The following is a 7,136-nucleotide window of genomic DNA, read 5'->3' on the forward strand; positions in this document are numbered from 1 at the left end:
GAAAGAAAGAAAGACAGACAGACAGACAGACTAGTGTGACCACCTGCTTAGGTTGAGCAAAGCTGTTTGGATTCCTGGTATGCTGTGCTGGTCCCATCCCAAGGCATGCTGAAATGGCGATTGAGACTGGTTGTGGTGATGCACGCCTGTAATCCCAGTGCTTGAGAGGCTGAAAACAGGAGGATCACTGCGAGTCCAACTTACATAGTGAGACCCTGTAGAGCCTGTACTAAATACCAAATAAAAAAAATAATAAAATAAGTAGTGTGACTCAGCATCCTAAGACAGAACTGAGCTGACACAGCACTCCATCCCAGCTAGTACAGTCTGTTAAAGTTCATTTTTCTAACCAATTCTGTGCTATTGTCAAAACATTATATTTTGTTTCAATGAATTATAAAATGCTGTAAGAGTTCTTTGACAATGTTAGAAAACTGTAGAGCACACAGACTCCGTTCATCTCTCTCACTGCTTACATTATTTTTGCTATAGTTTTTATATTTTCAAAATTAGGTGACATCTTTTGTTGGTGTTTTATTATCAGTCTTTATACTTTTTATATTCTATATTTTTTCTTTTGGAAATTCAGTTGATATAATCTTCGTGTTAATGAAAAGTGTCAACATGTTGATATAACTTTCTTTTACCTTGAAAATCTTCCTTTAGGGGGGCCTGGCCCTAGCTCAGTCCTTTAAGTGGCTGCTTCCACAAAGCTGTCAGCCTCAGGTTGCTGGAGTTCGAACCTCACAAGTCTCCCCCTGGCCTAAAGTGCCCTGAAGGCATTCGAGGAACCAAAAGAAAATCTTCCTTTAGTGTTTATGTATGTTTGGTGGAAAAGAATTATGGATGCTTTTGTTTTTCTGAAATCTTCATTTATAACCATTCTGGAAGGAATTATTTTATTGAGTGTAGAATCTTAGATTGATTGGTATTTTCTTTGAGCAGCTGAAAATGCATCTTCTGTCATATTCTAACACTGATAAATTTGATAGTGCTGACACAGTATGACAGACTTTTATAGTACCAAGGGTTGAACAAAAGCTTGTGTACTGAGCCACAGCCCCAGGTATTTCTTTACTTTGAGACTGAGCCATGCTAAGTAAGTGTGCAGACCAAGTTCAGAAAAAGGGCTGGGATGATAGGTGTGAGCCCCACGTCTGACTTCCTGTAAGAGTCTTAAGTCTCTGGAACTTCAGCTAACATTTTTCACAACTTCAGTAGTCTTCTGATACTATTAAAAATGGCATGCACATTCTTAACAAGGCCTCCTACTCACTTCATTTAACAAACATTTCTGTCCAGAACCCAAAAATGGAGCCGAACCATGCAAGTGAATGATGTGAAGATATATAGTTTCACAATTTTTCATATTTTCTGGTGAAAATACCTAAATTACATTTAAATCACTAAATGTGTATGTAACTGCGTAACATATACTTATATAAATGAATTAGAACAATAAAGGTAATATTCTGCTCATTAAATATATTGGGAGCTCACTTTTGTTCTCTTTTGATTGTAAAACTGAAGAGTTCTTCTCTAAATAATAAAACATGCTAGAGAAAATTGTATTCATAGTAGCTTCCCCCATGACTATTCTGTTCTACATGAGCAGTGCTTGTGCACAGGTAGTAGCAAGAGAGAAAACTGAGAACTAAACTAATCCAGGCAATCTGGTTGCTCTGTTCTTGCAGCCAATAAAAAAATAAAGAAATAAAAAATAAAAAAAGCTAAAGAACTATCAATCACAGTAAACAGGAAGTTTTCATGTAGGTACATGGCAATGCCTAATGGAAATGTGTTTCCCAGAACATAGCTATTTTGGACTATGTCTGCTTCTATGAAGTGGATGCTTTAGAAGAAGCTGCTGCCTGGGGTTGGCAGTGAGGATGGCTGCGGGACACCCAGCGTTCCTGGTTCCAGCTCAGAACCCCTTGGCCAGAAACCTCTCCAGTGAGTACACCCTTTCAGGAAGTGACACTCCCAACACTTGGAGGGTCAGGGAGCATTTCTTCAAGTCTGTTCTTCTCCATCCCTTTACTACTGCTTTATATCTAATGCATCAACTGTTCCTATAGTTATAAGACTTGGATATTGGTAAAGAGAGTTATTTCTATCCTCTGGTTTGATGGCTATTTGTACTCTATAGAACAAGCACATTGGAACTGAATGGGACCATTTTCTAATTTACTATTAGATCATTTAGTAGTGTATTAAATTATAGTTTTATTTTCAGGGAGTTGAAACTGTTAATTTATTTTCCCAGGGCTTCCTAAGTCTCCCATTATGAGCTTATATACACATACAAGGCTTTAACTGGTTTAAAAATGTGCACAAAGCATAGCCCATGTAAAATTATTGTGCTCTTCTGAAAAAAATAATTATTTCAGTCTTAATTTGGGAAAAAAAGTAAAGAAAATTACTTTGGGATTTTGTAGAGCCATAAAAATGTTTGTTCTGGAATAAATAATTTATATCTCAAATAAATATACAGTTTAATTTCTGGCTGACTTTCAAACTAGTTAAAGCAAGTTCTCAAACTTGGAGCATCTTATTGTTTATTGGGCTTCAGTGCTGTATTTATTAGGCTTATCATTATTGGTAGTACTTTTGCATTTACACACACAATATATTTATTTTAGTGGTTGGATGCACACAGTTTATTTTGTGTTGCATAATGATTAAGGTTTATTGGAACTGAATAAGGTAAGTTTTCCAGTGGATTAAATTTCACTTCAAAGATACTGAATGTGGAAGGAAAAAATATCTCAATTTTAAGACTTTAAATGAAAAAGCATATCTCATTGCTTAACATGCAAAAATGAAGTCTGAGAGGTCTGTGATAGTCCTAAAGAGTAATATAAATGGGGGAATAAAACAAACCAAATGATTAAATTTTGCTTTATTTCAAGGGAGGGAGAGAGTGAGCTTGGTCACGTGTAAAACTTTGATGAGAAATATTCTTTTTAAGCATGTGAAAATTATTAAGATGACATTTTACTTATCAACATAGACATCAAAACTATATTTTGTTTCTTTGACAAAAATACTACAGTTAGCTACTCCAGCCAGCAATAGACCCAGCATGTGTGTGGGAGCTTCTGCCTCCCAGATACTACTCCTGCCAGATCATAGGCCCTGGATGTGAGTGTGGGACCTTCTTCACACTTGCTGGAACCCCCTGTAAGACAGATCTGGTGTGGAACCCTGCAACAAAATTCCTGAAGAGAGGCTAGGGGTGAGACCAATCAAATTAATCTAGGAGAATAACATCCTGCCAGAGGGGCACAGCAGGTCCACTTCCATGGGCTGCAGTAGGAAGAGGTGGAGCACAGCAAACAGACCCAAGCCAGGCCTGCCTGGATGAGTTTGGACTTGGTAAATCCAAACCCCATAAGCTGAGACACTTTGCTAGACCCAGATCTATAAGAGCATCATCTCTTTTCCTCTCTTAATTGAGAGAGGCAACAACAAGTAATTGGGGTAAACTGGTCCACCTGGAAAATTACAGGTACAAAAGGGGATGTGATCAGACAGATTTTAGGGGAAATAATTTAAGGACAAATTTCTAATCTAATATCTATTTAGCTAAATAATCATGATGTTTGCTCTTAGGGTCTAAAATACAAACCAATAAGATACAAAAGTTTGTCAACTGCTAAATCTCACTACCTATTATTAGTGTTCCTAAACATAGTTCTGTAAATACAAAACTGTATACCTTAACCACATAATAACTCTTGGGTAATAATATCAGTACGTGCTAAGGGAATAAATACACCAAAGTTCTGCACCAAAGCATAGAAGGCAGTGCTATACAAAACGACAAAGAAAAGGAAGAGAAAGAATTCTCAGGCCCTGAGCTAACCCAGAAAAAAATGAAGGAGACACAAGCAGAGAAGAAATAGGCAATTACACATCTGAAATCTCTGAAATAATAGCGTCTGAAGTGAAAAAACAACTGCAGAAAGGTATAAAGGAAATCAAATCAGAAATAATCTCTGAAATAAAAAAAAGAAATGATAACTATAATGAAAGAATTACTAAGTAGCTATAAAGGAGATGAATACAAAATTGAAGAGAATACAAAAATGATGGAATCCTTGAAGGAGCAATGCAGGAAAGAAATAGAATGCATGAAACAGATTCGAAGAGATATACAGGAAATTAAAACCTAAATCACAAGCTGGAAAAAACAATTGAATGAAAGTGAAAATAGAGTTTCATCCCTTAAAGACACCATTGCAGATAGTGAAAACGCAACAAAAGATCTCATAAAAACAACTAAGATGAAAGACAAAAATAATTGAACATCTACAAGATGATGCAAAGATGAACAATGTGAGACTAATAGGCATCAATGAGAAAGAAGGAGTCAATACAAATGATATAAAAAGAATATGGGCAGAAGTAATAGCAGAAAACTTCCCAGACATGGGGAAATAATCTGATATTCAGGTAACTAAAACAAATAACATCAACCCAATTAAAACCACATCCAGACATATAATAATCAAGATCCCAGAAATCCAGCACATCCAGACATATGCTAAAGAACAATATGCTAAAAGCTTCTAGAGGAAAGAAACAAATCACATTTAAAGGAAAACCCATCAGAATAACAGGAGATTTCTCTTAACAAACCAGGAAGTCAAGAAGAGTATGGATCAAAGTACTTCGATTCCTCCAAGAAAACAAATTCCAGCCAAGACTGTTACACCTTGCAAAACTTTCTTTCAAGTTGTTGGAGAAGTGAAATATTTCCATGACAAAACAACTAAAGAATTTCATGGTAAAAAAGGAAACCCTAAATAGGCTACTAAAAAATGTTCTAGGGAAGGACCAAAATGACCGCAACTCCATGAATGAGAATGGAAAGAATATACCAAGTAGGGAAAACAATTAAAAATAGGAGAAAAAGAGGTGTGCAACAGCAGGTAAATAACATGTCAAATGTAAGTCAGTACATCTCAATTATAACATTGAGTCAATGTAAATGGAATCAATGTAAATAGACTCAATTCACCAATTAAAAGAAGTAGACAGGCACAGTGGATTAGGGAGACAAAGCAAACAATATGATGTATACAAGAAACGCAATTAACTCACAAAGAAATTCATAAGCTGAAAGTCAAAAGATGGAAAGCAATACTGTAGGCCCCAGCACCTCATCAAAAAGCAGGGGTAGCAATCATGTTCACAGAAAGCCTGAACTTCAAATCAAGAATGATGTAATGAAATAAAGAAGGCCACAATATATGGGTTAGGGGAAAATACAAGACGAAGCAGTAACACTTATAAATATGTAAGCACCAAACATGGGGGAACCCAACTATATAAGATAAATCTTAATGGACACAAAAAATCTAATATCCAGTAATAAAATCTTACCTGGACACCTTAGTACCTCCTTATTCCAAAAAAATCAGTCAAGCAGACAAAAAATAAATTAGCAAAGAGGTAGCAGAACTGATCCAGAACTTGGAACAAAGCACTTAATAGACATATACAGAGTGTTCCACCAAACCACAGCTGAATACACATTTTTTTTCAGATGCACATGGAACATTTTCTAAAATAGACCACATGCTAGTCCATAGGTCATTCTTAAGTCTATGCAAGAAAGCAGAAATAATCCCATGCGTATTATCTGACCACAGTGCAATGAAACCGGATATCAACAACAAAAGGCACCACAAAACCCCATAACCATATGGATATTAAATTACACCCTCCTCAGCAGCCAATGGGTTACAGAAAAAATTAAACAAGAAATTAAAAAATATCTACAATTCAGTGAAAATTCAAGCACAACCTATCAGAATTTCTGGGATGCAGTGCAGCAGTTGTCAGACAAAAATTTTTAACGCTGAACTCACATTTTCAGGAAACAAATAATTACTCTCATGCTCCACCTCAAGTATCTAGGAAAAAAAAGACTACACCAAACCCAAAGCCCAAAGACAGAAGGAAATTATTAAGTCTAGAGCAGAAATTAATGCAATCGAGAGCAAACCTACAATACAAAGAGTTAAGAAATTAAAAAAACTGGTTCTTTGAAAGATAAAATCAAATTGATAAGTTCCTAGCTAACCTCATTAAAATGAAGAAAGAAAAACTCAAATTCAAGCAATAAGGAATGAAAAGGGTGAAATTACCACAAACTCTGTGGAAATTCAGAAGATCATCAATAGCTATTCTGAAAATCTTTACTCTCATATGATCAAAGACACAGAAGAACTGGATAGATTCCTAGAAAGGTACAAATTATGAAAACTGAACCAAGAAGATATGAGAACTGTCAAAAACCCAATAACAGCCAATAAAACTCAAAGTGTAATTTAAAAAAACCCCTACTAACAAAGAAAAGCCCAAGTCCTGATGAATTCTACAAGAAACTTACAGAAGATATGATCCCAGTACACCTCAAATTCTTCAATGAAATTGAAAAGGAAATAATCCTCCCAAAATAACTCCTGGAGGCAAGTAATATACTGATACCAAAACCAGGGAAAGATGCAACTAAAAAAGAGAACTACGGGCCAGTCTTCTTCATCAACATAGATGAAGAAATCCTCAATAAAATCCTAGCAAATAGAATACAGCAAATCATCACTAAGATTATGCATCATGACAAGGTAGAGTTCATCCCAGGGATGCAAGGATGGCTCAATATAACAAATCTAGAAATGTAATACATGTATAAATTGAGCCAAATCCAAAAACCACATGATCATCTCAATAGATGTAGAAAAGGCTTTTGACAAAGTCCAACACTCATTCATGTTCAAAGTCAAACAGAAAATTGGAATAGATGGCCTCTACCTCAGTCTGATAAAAGCCATCTATGACAATCCACCTGCTAACATAATTCCAAGTGGAGAAAAACTGAAATCTTTTACTCTTAGGTCTGGTACAAGACAAGGATGTCTTCTATCACCACTCCTATTCAATATAGTTCTGGAATTATTAGCTAGAGCCATTAAACAAGAGAGAGAAATAAAAGGAATAAGAATAGATAAAGAAGAAGTTAAATTATCATTATTTGCTGAAGACATGATACTTTACTTGGAAGACCAAAAAACTCAACCAAGAAACTCCTACAATTAATACACAAATTCAGTAACACAGAAGGA

The sequence above is a fragment of the Octodon degus genome, unplaced genomic scaffold (genome assembly GCF_000260255.1).
Source record: "Octodon degus isolate 3935 unplaced genomic scaffold, OctDeg1.0 scaffold00025, whole genome shotgun sequence".
Taxonomy (NCBI): domain Eukaryota; kingdom Metazoa; phylum Chordata; class Mammalia; order Rodentia; family Octodontidae; genus Octodon; species Octodon degus.